General features: G+C 32.4%; 1 protein-coding gene across 5 annotated transcripts in view; it reads left to right on the plus strand.

Moving 5' to 3' along the window:
- The first annotated feature begins 5,434 nt into the window (after positions 1-5,434).
- LOC123540193 (uncharacterized) overlaps positions 5,435-14,090 on the plus strand; it is a 42,584-nt gene continuing 33,928 nt past the window's right edge. The window contains exon 1 of one of the 5 annotated variants that reach the window (XM_045325007.2): positions 5,435-5,560. The gene's annotated coding sequence lies outside the window, so the exon portion shown is untranslated. The other 4 variants (XM_045325008.2, XM_045325004.2, XM_045325006.2 and 1 more) reach the window with 4 other exon arrangements.

Below are 14,090 nucleotides of genomic sequence, written 5' to 3' on the forward strand. Positions count from 1 at the left end.
ATTGTTAACTCTAAAGAAGATAAAAGCTGCTTGATATTGTATAAAACCTGTTACATTTTGTATTTACCTTCTATAGTACAAAATGTGACATGTAGTTGGATTGAGTTTGGTTGTGAAAGCCCCAACAGTCTTGGATTTTCTTATTATTGATTAGTTCAGTCTAGTAATGTATTTCAAAAACTGTTAAAGACAAAGTCAAAGATCAATTCATACAGAACTGGAATAGTACAGTTAAGGATTCAAATAAATGCCTGAACTATAGACTGTATAAAGAGCAGTTCGTGTATGAAAAACATTTTAAGATTCTACCAACTGATCTTGCAGTTACGTTATGTGAATTAATTAAAATGCACTTACCGTAAAGGGTATATTTAGTAATATTTCCAAAGAATTAAGAGATTATTGTTTCTTTGTTTAAAACTTTTTAAGTGATGAATTTCACTATCTCTTTAATTGCAGTTTTTTGTCTAATGTAAGAAAGAAGTATAAATAATAGCATTAGCCCTGCCAGCTAGGTAACCTAGACCCTAGAAATTTATTGAGCAACATATTGAAATACACACTGACCCTAGCTGACCCTAGCTGACCCCAGCATTCTGCAGAAAGTAGCGATTCTCTGCAATGAAATACTCTAAGTGAATGAAAATAAGACAACATGTATAAAGTCACAACCCTCCCCTCTCCTTGGCTTAATGGTCCCCATTAAGAAAGAATATGAGCAAATATATATAAACCTTAAAGAAAGTTAATGTCTAAAGTTTGTTCATTTCACAAACACACTAAGTCCTGGTGCCATTTTACATTACTGAATGAACATGATATAAACATTTACAATTCACAATTTTCAAAATTCCTGCATTCATTTGGCACAATATTTTATTTTTCTTAAATATTGATTGTCAAACGGTACCCGAGAAAATTTCAGAATAATTAGAATACTTTAAATCCAGTTTTGTGAATACACATTATTTAATCCAAGGTACAATTTACTGGGAATATTGAGTGTAACAAAAAGTTCTATCCATTTTATACAATACACAAAATACATTCCAGTAGAATAAAATATATCAAAATATGCCCAAGAACACTTAATCCACATGAAAGAATTTAAAATTAGACTTACAAGATAATTTCTTGAACAATCTCACATCACAAATATACCCTCTTACTATGAAACCTCTTCAAAAATGCCTAAAATCCGTAGGCCATCTCAAAGTTTGCAGGAGTTTCATTTGTTCCAAAACCCTGTTGACAGACATTGACCAGTTATCTGCCAAAAGTTAACTCTTATGGGGCACAATGTTTTTTTGTTGTTGTTGTTTTTTTTTTTTTTGTCTAAATGTTTGTCCGTCTGTTTATTTGTAACAGACTCTGTAGAACTTTGCCTGATAACTCTGTCCCTCCTGCACCAATCTGGCACAAAGTTCCCACAGTATAATTTTAACCTGTCGTGAATCGCAATCCTTGTTTTTTGCACTCTGAGAAACTTAAATCTCAAACAATAAGTCACTAACTTTTCTGGTTACTAAGTAAGGTCCTTTCCGAAAACCTATTTTTTCACAGGGCGCTCAAGTAATCCAAAAGACGTTTCACACTGTCTTTCAATTTGTACCACGTAAATTTCTGTCACAGCCTTGAATAACACTTGTCCATTCCTAAGTGCGCACCAGTATTCGAGTCAAGAACCGTAAGTAAAATCTCCTTTCTTACAGCTCTTAGTACCACTAACGGAAGAAAGTCCTCTTGGTTAGGCTTCACAAATCTCTTAAATAACACACCGTCCGTAAATTCTAGTAAGTCCCAACGTAACCACATATTCCTCACAGCAGGGGTATAACCCGCAAATATGTCCTTTGATGGTCTTATTTGTCAGACTAAGGCATGCCAATTTAAACAGCAGATTTGCTATTCTTTCATGTGAATAGTTGTTTTCAAGCAGCCTGATGCGGAAGATATTTGGTGAACTGCACTGTCGGATAGCAAGCTATCGTCACCAACAGAGTGTATGCTATCTCCTTCCTGTATATTAAAGCTGCTCTCACAAGAAGTAGCATTATTGTCATTTGTTAGCCCAGTGGTTTCAGGATACTGCTGGGAGCGCAGTCGGTTCATGCCGCTGCGACGATTTCCTGATTCTGAATTGTCCACTGCACAAGGACACGCAACAATTCAATGCTTTTACAAAAACCATTTGTAACACCAGAAGAAACAAAGTCCAAAGTTTACACACTTGAAATTTGATTCAGGAAATCCGGGCATTTGATAACTTCTCCCAAGTTCTTAGACTCGCGCGAACTGTCCGTTTCAAACAGAGAAACAACATCATCAAACTGTGCAAAGTCTGACCAGGCTTTATGCTTGCTTAAGCATGTAGCACATCCCTCACATTATAAATACAAGTACTCTAATGTGGTATTTCTGTCATAACACCGACATTCATCAGGATCACACGGTATTCTCGAGACACTGTCAACATTTATATGTTTTACAACTACGATGTTCTATATTAAAGTCAAACTGCGACGATCTGCTAGCACAGTCCGCAGCTTTTGTTTTAAATGCTCAAGTTCATTGATAAGTCAACATTATTGTTATTATTTACTAACAGATTTTAAGTCCTGTTTTTCACTTGCCAGAAATTTAAATAAGTCCAAAAAATAATCATATCACTATTCTCTTTAAAAACGTGTTGCTGCCACCAATGGAAAATTTCTTTCTTTTTTTATGTTGCAATCACTCTGCTAATAAGTTTAATATAATACAAGACAAAAAGTTCAAATTTTAATCTACACTAAAGTCATGTTATAACATATATGTACAGCAATTGTTTCTAAACGATTAGTTCTCTTTCCCTCACATATTTGCGACTTCTTCACCCCAGTTAACGCCAGAAAAGAATCTAGTAAACATTAAAACAACCTCTTTTATTCCAGTTGCAAAATACTGAAAATGGAATGCTATCTCATAAGTTATAGCATTAGCCGTCCCAGTTAGGTAGCCTAGACCCCATGGATTTATTGAGGTACAAGTTGAAATACATACTGGCCCTAGCTGACCCAAGCATTCTGCAGAAAGTAGCAGAGATATACTGTAATGGAAAGAATATAACATTTATAATCTTTATAAAATCACAACAAGAACTTATTTGGTTGTATATTGGTTGTCTTGCCATCTGGTATTATTGCGTTACATTGTATATATACGTACTAAATGGAAATAAACTAACTATGAACATGCTTTAGTCAGTAAAAACTGAAACGAAAGGCATGTGCAGTAATTAAAATGTGGACGAAAGTAAAAAACAGGGCATTTTCGTAAATTAAATGAATACAAATCACAGTTGATTCTTTTTCATGTTTCAGTGTGTTTAAATTTTCCGTTAGAAACTTTTGTAAAGGACGGGTTTTCTGAATCATAAAGCCGATGTTTGAAATAATGCAGGCGGGTAGTAGAGTAATGTCCCCTGCAAAAATAAACCAAATTCGAGAAATATGTAGGAAAAAAATCGCAGAAATAAACATGGATACCCACAACTTTTATGGTTTCGTGGCCCTAGTTTTTCGAACCTTTCCTATTTCCGAGTTAAATGCTACTTTCAATATTTGTCTTACAAATTTTTAATATTACACTGTTATGCTTCTAAATGGTAGCTACGCATTTTAGTAGTCACTACCAAAATTCGGCCGAGTTAAACATATGATGTGTTAAGGATCAGGAATGGAACGTAATTTGAAAGTTTTTTGTACACCAGGGGTGTGCTCATTTTAACATTACGCATTAAAGAGAGAGATAAAAGGAGGGAATGTTTTCTATGAAAATGGTGGCGGGGGGGGGGGGGGGGGTCGGTGTTCCCCTCCCGAGATATAGTTTCCGTATTAAAACAACCAAAAGTGTAGATTCCTGAGTGTGTGAAAGGGGCCTCAAACGACGCTTCCTATGCGACAACATTGTATTGTTTTGTTCTTTTACTGTGCTACCAAAATGCTTTGCTACCATTTTGAGATGCAACATGATAGATATTGCTCACTTCAGAAAATTTTTTACTTCACTCGTTTTTAACCCGTTCTTTTGGAATACCTCTTTTATACAGAACAAGGAATTCCGCCAGCCTTTTAATGGACAGACCGTTTGCACTGAGCAAATAAGTAAGGACTTGTATATAAAAGATCATTCAGCTCGGGATGTTAATCTATTCACATTATTGGTGCGGCCAAATATTGAATTTTAAAGCTACTTAAGTTGTTTATTGCCTCTTCAACTAATTTTATACGTTCGGTAATATCTGAGGTTGACACTACCTGTACTGATAAAGCCTTACATTCTTATGTCTCTACATTTTCAGTATTGACATTGTAAGATTTTATGTTCTTTAGTTATATTTAATTCCATACTTATGATATACAGAAACAAAATTTAATATTCCGCAAAAGCAATTAACTGAGCCAGAGATCTTACAGCATTAGCAAACTTTTAATGGCGTCTTTGTAGAAATTGCCAGTATATATTTCAATCACCATCTTGAGTTTCATTTCAAACCATTGTAAGTTTATAACTACAAGTTCAAAGTGCACTTCAACGAATAAAACGGGTAGATGTACAATTAGCGAATCTTCGTTTGACAGGAAAGCAAAGTTGGCTTTTTGTTAAAGTTGTTCTGCAGTCAGTTTAGTCTGCTCGTTACTGCTCCACAAACTGAACTACCTGTGAGTATCACTTCATTTCTAACAGTATCCGCATTCGTTTAATCAAAGACAAGAAAATAACACATATAGACAGGTTTGAAAGGTCGAATTAATAAAAGAAGTAACATTTATACCCACTGGTTTTGATTTAGATAATTTTCTCCAACAAGCATCTTTCCTAGATTTTTCATAGATCTACCCCGATTTAGATTTAAAATTCACTTTAATACATGTCGAAACAATTAGTATACCATCGAGGTCGTCCTATAAAAAGATACCTTTATATTAAACCCGATTACTTAAAACAAGATCATTCAGAAAGTATCTTTGCGTTTAGTTTGGAACATGTACATATCTTAGCAACAAAAAGACGCCTAAACATCGCCATTTAATTACAAAGTTTCCCTTTGTATCTTTCATATACAAGGTTGCCTTTCAAACTAGCTGTTTCAATTAAGTGAATTCCTCCGTTGCTAGAACAGCGAAATATCGACCGCCATTCCAACCCTAAACAGCATGGCCTCATTATATATTCATACGCAGAAATATTACCATTTTGTAACCTTCCGCGACTAAAAAACAGAAGGAAATCCCCGCCAAGTTAGTATCCCTTTTTGTCTTAGTTGGAATTTGTGAAAAGTTCAAACAGTCGTGTGATTTTACCGGTTTATACCATATGTGTCCTTTCATGTAATTTTAAGCACTGAAATGTTGTTATCCGCCGACTTCGTTGTGCACATTGGACCCTCTTGGCTAGATAAAAGACAGCTTCTGATTGGCTGAGACCGGTATGTTATCAGAAGCCGCTTTAAGTAGGTCCTAGGTTGGAGATAGGACCGCACTTTATCTCTACGGCTATCTTATCAATGTTTGCTCAGGTAAAATGTCTTCATGTATTATTAGCTACTTCTATCTCTAATCTTTGTTGTTAATATGAAAATTTATAATGTCCGCCATATTTATTGCTTATTTGCTTAATTTCGATCTAAGTCTATTTATGGCTCTTCAAACAAGTGGCTATAATATGCAAATTAGGTGTGGTTCAAAGATCGACGCTGTCAGTGTAACAATTTTTACATGCAATGAGAACCAATTTATTCCGTTATTTGTTATACTTAGGTACGTTTTGTTTAATCCGAATGAATTTCGGAGTTATCGTGTACATTTTTAATGTTCTTCCGTAAACTAAAGACTGTCTTGTAGTGCTAGGTTTTTATCAGTGCATAATGTTGTATATCACTGGTTCCAGAAGTGGATTTTATATGGTAGGGAACTGATAACACGGGGTAAGTGAGTGGGGTCAGGGTTTGTTAAGTTTGCAGAGCGCCGTATCAGTGCCCGATATGGAATTTTATGAATTTTATCAGAAAGTGAGTTTAGGCTATATCTGCATATAAATGAGGAGAGATAGTAACAACTCTATGATTTATCGTCATTTATGGCCGTCAACATGGCCTACAATACTTTTATCTTTAATTTCATTGCAGCCCTCACTGATAGAACCACTGGTGTATATTGATAAACCGTTATCTTTGAATGAACATTTGGGTTCTTTTAAAGCCCAGTTGGCGATAATTTCTCTAATTCTAACAGGACTTTCGGACTTGCAGATCGAAATCATCTGAAATCAAAATAAACTTTTTTATTAGATTAACTCATTAAAGAAGTACCTATGTACACACTGGTTCGTGTTACACGTGTTCAAAAACAATTAAAGAAAAGTAATTTAAACAAAGGTGTACGAAGTCAATTTAATTTGAATTATAATTGGAAGTACGCAATGTGCATACACACACGGACTACTTTTTCTCCCCGCATGTCTACCTACCGACTGTGCAGGTAAGCTTCGTGTTTTAAAATGGCGGACAGTTTTATATGGATGAAAATGTCCGCCATATTGGAATAACAAATCTGACTTACTTTTTAAGGTAAGATGCTAAAATTGGCGAATTCTTTTTACAACAGGAAAATATATTTCGTTTTAACGTTATTTAGATACATGAACGTTAAGCTCATTTTTAAAACGAGGTCAAACGCTATTGTTTCGTTTTTAAACACTGCTCGTACAGTAGCTGTTTGTTTCACGGGACATTCATGGAAGAAATTCATGTAAGAACACTAATACATTCTCAATAAAATTTGAAATAGGTCTGTTGAAAATATGAAATTGGGTTTTTTTTTATTTAAGAAAAAAAACACACACACATAGTTGTACGTCTGTTTTAAACGCATTTAGGTAAAAAAAATCCGGTTTACGAGAGAATACAATATCTTTTCTAAAACAATCAGATCTTGTATAAAAAATTGTTTCCTTGTATGAAGACGTAGACATCATGTGCAGATTTTTTATTCACTGTATTCATTATTTACGTTGTGGAACTTTATCAAATTTATAGATTTCTATCATAAAAACTTTATTGGGACTTGCTTGAACCAAGCAAAAGCACTTCTTGCATTGAAATTGTAAAATAAAAAAGCAAACTTATCAGATTTACCAACACCCCGAGCCTAGAGACATTATTCACAAAACATATTGCCACCCAATACGAAATTTTCTACAGGTTAAAGGTGGTCAGTTATATTGAAGCAACATTTTATGACATTTTTTAATTTTAATATGTTCTGCTAGAGATTTTAAGGAACAAAAGACCAAGTCGCAGTATTAGGTCTATATAACAATTGTTGTTTTGTTTTGATAAGATTTTGTAATTACCTCCCTTTTGCAAGAAATTATTTAACATGTTTATCATTTCTCTTTAATTTGATATAATTCTCAATTTTACGTTTGCAGTTGATAGAAATCGGGATATTTCATCAATCTGAACAAAAAAGGCAACTTTTGAAACTGTTTTTAGTTCTTATTGATTTATTTCCAGTCTGTCTTTATGAGTAAAGGGGGGTAACAATAATATTTTGAACTTGCATTTCTAATGAATATCAGCTGAAAGTATAGTTGCTAGTGCAAATCTTTAACAATTATGATAAAACAGGTTTTTCTGTTTATATCATTCCTTAGGCTAAGTGCGTTTTTCAAATTTATACTTGTACTGGGGGAAAAAAACAGTATCTTTGCTGGGCAACGAGAATATGGAAATCAAATTTCAAAAACACTACCAGTGAAAATCTAACTTGTATTAGGGAACACAAAAAAGTGTCTATGTTCATAGTTTGAGCAATTCTATTGCTGCACCAAAACTTATTAACCACCTTTAAAGAAATCGTATTAATTTCTCGTTAAGGTAGTTCTGCACGTTTGAAAAACCGGAAGTGATGGCGTAACGTCATTTATCCGGAAAACGTAGAATAAAGCCTGGATTCGGCGTACGGAAATGAAAATCAATTTAAGAATTAATCGAAACATGTGAGTAAATTTGTTATAATGGCACTGTTGCTATATTTCTAAAGTCAAAATATGATATTAAAACATATGACACGTTAAAAAAATCAAAATTATTCCTTAAAATTAACTTGAAATGCCCGGTTCCCTTTAATCATGGTAAAATATCTCAAAAGTAAGCACACGGACCTATACATTTTATTTCACCAAATTATAAGTCATGTGTTTATTTACAATTGTGAGAAGTTTCATCAAAATGTACATTGTAGAAAAAATTCTATTCGCGAAAATGTTGTGAAAGTTATGATTTTCCCATAGACTCCCATTATGAAATATTGCGTGAGGTCCAAATTTTTCAAACCAGCCTAGCAAAAAATCAAGCACACGACCCTATCTTTTTTATTTGCTGAATTTTCTAGGTATATTTTGAAGTTTTGAAAAATTGGAGTTTAATCAAATTCTACATTGTAGAAAAAATTTTGATCCAAACGTGCAGAACTACCTTAATACTGTTATCTAAGAGATTAGTCAAATATTTTTAAAATTTGGTTAAAATGATGGAAAGTTTTATAACACATAACTGTTTTGACTGTGTATATTGAAAGTAGTGCTGATAAAACACCATGTAGTTGTGGATATTTTCTACTTTGACAGCTACTTTATATGTCTATATCTCTATATGTCTATATCAAAACTCTACCATCAAACAGTCATATAGATAATATCAAAACTCTACCATTAAACAGTCATAAAGTTATAATATATGAGGTGAAGAAACAATAAGTTCGAGAATGCCTGTAAATATATACCACATATCTGTAAATTAAGTTCATTTTAAGTTGGTGAAAAAATAGGGAGAAAAATGTAATGAAATGTTTTTATTAAGTTAAAATGTTAAAGGGAAGTAATTAACAAACAATTGAAATGTATGAATTTGGGAAAAAAACATTTGCATTGTACCATTGAAATGTGTTTTGAAACTTCACATAATGAAAATGAATACCTGAGCAAGTCAATGTATTGAGGTACAGTGTATATTTCAACTGTAGCATACTCATATGTATTGCCGCTTACCTATAGATACAATAACCTATAATACAAATTACCTGACCTTGCATTCTGTAAAATATTATCTGCTTTTGATATACATCAATATGAATAATCTTTTACTAAACATACAATTTCAGTTTTACACTCGTAGGAAATCTGGAAATATAAGCACAGTATCATATAAAAGAGAATTAATTACATGTACTCACAAAAAAGGAAACTTTGGTTCCAGTGACCTTTACCAGTTAGTTTGGGTGCTGGTTTATAGCAACGTCTTGTAATGGTGAATATTTGTGCCATGTACAGTCTGTATGTATAGACTGTCAAACTGTCAAAAAATAACGTGTTTTTATTTCCAAGTGTGACTTAGACATTTGAGCCTGTGACACACTGTTTTTGTTATGGTAACTGTTTGTGCCAAGTTGCTCGAATATATCCATCAAACATATCAAAGTTTTTGACTGGATAAAAAAATGACTTCAATAATAATGCATCTAAGTGTGATATTGACCTTAGTATTATCATATTATTATATTAGTAGAGATAGGGGTCTGGGTTTGGCGCGTAATACGTCGTCTCTTATGGGAAACATTTGTGTCAAGTAATATTGAAAACTCTTCATGAATTGCAGTTCTGAACCTCCAGCCTCTCACCTTTAACCCCCAAGTGTAACATTGACCTTGGAGCTACGGTTCTGGGTCTTGCATGCAAAACGTCGTATTATAATATTCGTACCAAGTAATTTCAAAATCCCTTGATGGACCGGACAAAGTTGTGACGAAGGACGGACGGGTGCAACTCATTTCTGTCCCTTATCTGGAACAATAAACATGGACTTTTTGTTATATTCCCTTTTCTCCCTTTGTTAAAAACATATTTAACCAAAGACACTCAAATGTTACTTTATTTACAGCAGTCGTATATTTTTGATAATGAATTAATACACCATGGTGCCGTGTCATGTGTTGCACGGCATATCACTAAATAATCGTTGAATACAAATATAATTTTGGGTATATTAATAGAAATATGGTAAATAACAAATAACTGCATATAAATGAAGATAAACATTGGATATAGATACAAATTTATTGAACATAAATATATAATGGAAATAAATAACAAATTATTTTATTTAAAAATATAAATAAAAAGAAATGTTGAATATACATCAAATTTATCGGATAAAAAATATATTTAATTGCAGAAAAATGTTTAATATGTCATAAAAATGGAAATCATTGAACATAAATAGAAAGCTGTAACATATAAATACATAGTGTCAAAGTATTTTTACATCATAAATATATAAATTATGGCATATCAATAAATAACATATACTTTTGCAACACATTACACGCCATACACCATGTAGAAATCGTATATCGCCCATTATTCTATTACTCCGCTTATATCTCATGGTCGTTAAGTGGTCACATGCAGGTCCATAGTATGTAATATTCCTCACAAAAAGTGACTTGAACTAATACAAACTCACGCACTATAGTTAATGTAAAGTTTTCAAACACCAGCTTGTATAAACGTGTAATCCAATCAGCAGCCTCATTACAATTTCGATAAAATTGTGTAGTTCTTATTGTATTTGTGTTATTCATATTCATTATAACGTTTTAGTCTAAGTGACATTCATATTGTATATCTTGTAATTGTTATTGTATAGGCCGCTGCTGCTTCTATCAAATATCCAACATACATGTAATATTTGCTGTATAAAACTTCTATCATATAGCCCACATACATGTAATACCTCTATCAAATAGCCAACATACATGCAAATATTTGCTGTATAAAACTTCTATCATATAGCCCACATACATGTAATATTTGCTGCATAAAACTTCTATCAAATAACCAACATACATGTAATATTGCTGTAAAAACTTCTATCAAAACAACATACTGTAATATGTTTATAAAAGTCAAATTAGCATGTTTCTGCATAAAAATCTGTCAAAGCATGTGCACCGCCGTATGACACATCTGCGGATGTCTCTAAATTGTTTTTGTACTTGTAGCATGTGTAAATGTTGAATTCTGCTAAACCCGGGGCTAGAGGGCGTGGGCGGTAGCATGCATTTCCACTACCATCCATGAACAGGCTCAATCAAACCGAGCCTGCAACATTTTCGTTTTTGTCGTGTTGAGCGACCTGTGGAGTTTCAACTTTTTCTATTCTATCAAATAGCCAACATACATGTAATTTTGCTGTACAAAACCTCTATCAAATGACCAACTTACATGTAATATTTGCTAGACAAAAACTCTATCAAATAACAAACATGCAAGTAATATTTGCTGTATAAAACTTCTATCAAATAACCAACATACATGTAATATTTGCTAGACAATTATCTATCAGATAGCCAACATACAAGTAATATTGGCTGTATAAAACCTCTATCAAATAAACAACTTACATGCAATATTTGCTGGACAAAACCTCTATCAGATAGCCAACATACAAGTAATATTGGCTGTATAAAACCTCTATCGTATAACCAACATACATGTAATATTTACTGGACAAAACCTCTATCAAATAACCAACTTACATGTAATATTTGCTTGACAAAACTTTTATCAAATAGCCAACATAAAAGTAATATTTGCTGTATTAAACCTCTATCAAATAACAAACATACATGTAATATTTGCTGTATAAAACCTCTATCAAATACCCAACATACATGTAATATTTGCTGGACAAAACCTCTATCAGATAGCCAACATACATGTAATATTTGCTGGACAAAACCTCTATCAAATAACCAACATACATGTAATATTTGCTGGACAAAACCTCTATCAAATAGCCATCATACAAGTAATATTTGCTGTATCAAACTTCTATCAATTAGCCAACATACATGTAATATTTGCTGTATAAAACTTCTATCAAATAACCAACATACATGTAATATTTGCTGTATAAAACTTCTGTCAAATAACCTACATACATGTTATATTTGCTGTATAAAACTTCTGTTAAATGATTAACATACATGTATATTTGCTGTATTAAACCTCTATTAAATAACCAACATACATGTAATATTTGCTGTATAAACCATTAATACCACATACATTTATAATGCATAGAAACTCGTCAAATACAACATACATGTAGATTTGCTGTATTAAACCTCTAATACAACTACATAATAATGCGATAAACTTCTGTCATACCAACTACATTAAGATTTGCTGTATTAACCGTATTAAAACCAAATACAATATCTGAAAACTCTGTCAAATGACCAACATACATGTAATATTTGCTGTATTAAACCTCTATTAAATAACCAACATACATGTAAGATTTGCTGTATTATAATTAAACCTCTATTAAATAACCAACATACATGTAATAATTGCTGTATGAAACTTCTGTCAAATAACCAACAACAGTATAATCTATAACTCACAAATAACCAAATACATGTAATATTTGCTGTATAACCTATCAAAACCACATACATGGATAATTGCTGATAAACTCGTCAAATAACCAACTGTACATTAAGATTTGCTGTATTAAACCTCTATAAAAAGCCAACATACATGTAATAATTGCTGTATAGACGTATTTAAACCTCTTCAAATAACCAACATACATGAATTTGTGACAAAATCTTCAAATAGCACAACATGTAATATTGCAGACAAACCTCTATTAATATTGCGACAAAACCTCTACAAAACCCAACATACATGTAATATTTGCTGTATTAAACCTCTATCAAATGACCAACATACAGAATTGACTCACAAAGCCTACATGTAGATTGCTGTATTAAACCTCTATAAATAACCAACATACATGTAATAATGCTGTATGAAACTTCTGTCAAATACAACAGTAAATTTGTGATAAACCTCATAAAACCCAATACATGTAATAATTGCTGTGAACTTCTGTAATAACCAACTAATGTAAATTGCTGTATAAACCTCATAAATACCACATACATGTAATATGTGCTGTATTAGACGGTAATTTAAACCTCTATTAAATAACCAACATACATGTAATAATTGCTGTATGAAACTTCTGTCAAATAACCAACATACATGTAATATTTGCTGTATTAAACCTCTATCAAATAACCAACATACATGTAATATTTGCTGTATTAAACCTCTATCAAATAACCAACATACATGTAATAATTGCTGTATGAAACTTCTGTCAAATAACCAACATACATGTAAGATTTGCTGTATTAAACCTCTATAAAATAGCCAACATACATGTAATATGTGCTGTATTAGACGGTAATTTAAACCTCTATCAAATAACCAACATACATGTAATATTTGCTGGACAAAACCTCTATCAAATAACCAACATACATGTAATATTTGCAGGACAAAACCTCTATTTGTAATATTTGCTGGACAAAACCTCTATCAAATAGCCAACATACATGTAATATTTGCTGTATTAAACCTCTATCAAATGACCAACATACATGTAATATTTGCTGAACTCTATCAAATAGCCAACATACATGTAAGATTTGCTGGACAAAACCTCTATCAGATAAGCAGTGTTTGCTTTATAAGAAGCTGTAAATATACATATAATTTTTATGTTAGTTTTGACGTAGCAGATTACCTGTTGGAGAGGTCAGAGGTAATTATGTAATTCAGTGTTACATTACACTAATTCAATCCCGCCTTCATTTCATATAAACCGTTAATTAAAACATCACCTTCAGTAAGTTAAAGCATTTAAATTGTATGAAAGACATATATAGCCAGTTAGTATGTCTGGTTACTAAAAATAAGAAGAATGATATGTTATGTTACAATATATACATATACCTATAATCTATTTTGAAAAATAACACCGTCTGAAAATGCTCCCATGAATATGGCTGTTGAGCAGTTACGCGTGTGTAGACAATTACTCAATGAATACAACTAAAGTCTGGAAATTTACAATGAAAGTGGTATTTTTTCCATGTAGTCAGCAATATGTCATTTCCAAATCTTTA

Source organism: Mercenaria mercenaria, chromosome 16, assembly GCF_021730395.1.
Source record: "Mercenaria mercenaria strain notata chromosome 16, MADL_Memer_1, whole genome shotgun sequence".
NCBI classification, from domain to species: Eukaryota; Metazoa; Mollusca; class Bivalvia; order Venerida; family Veneridae; genus Mercenaria; species Mercenaria mercenaria.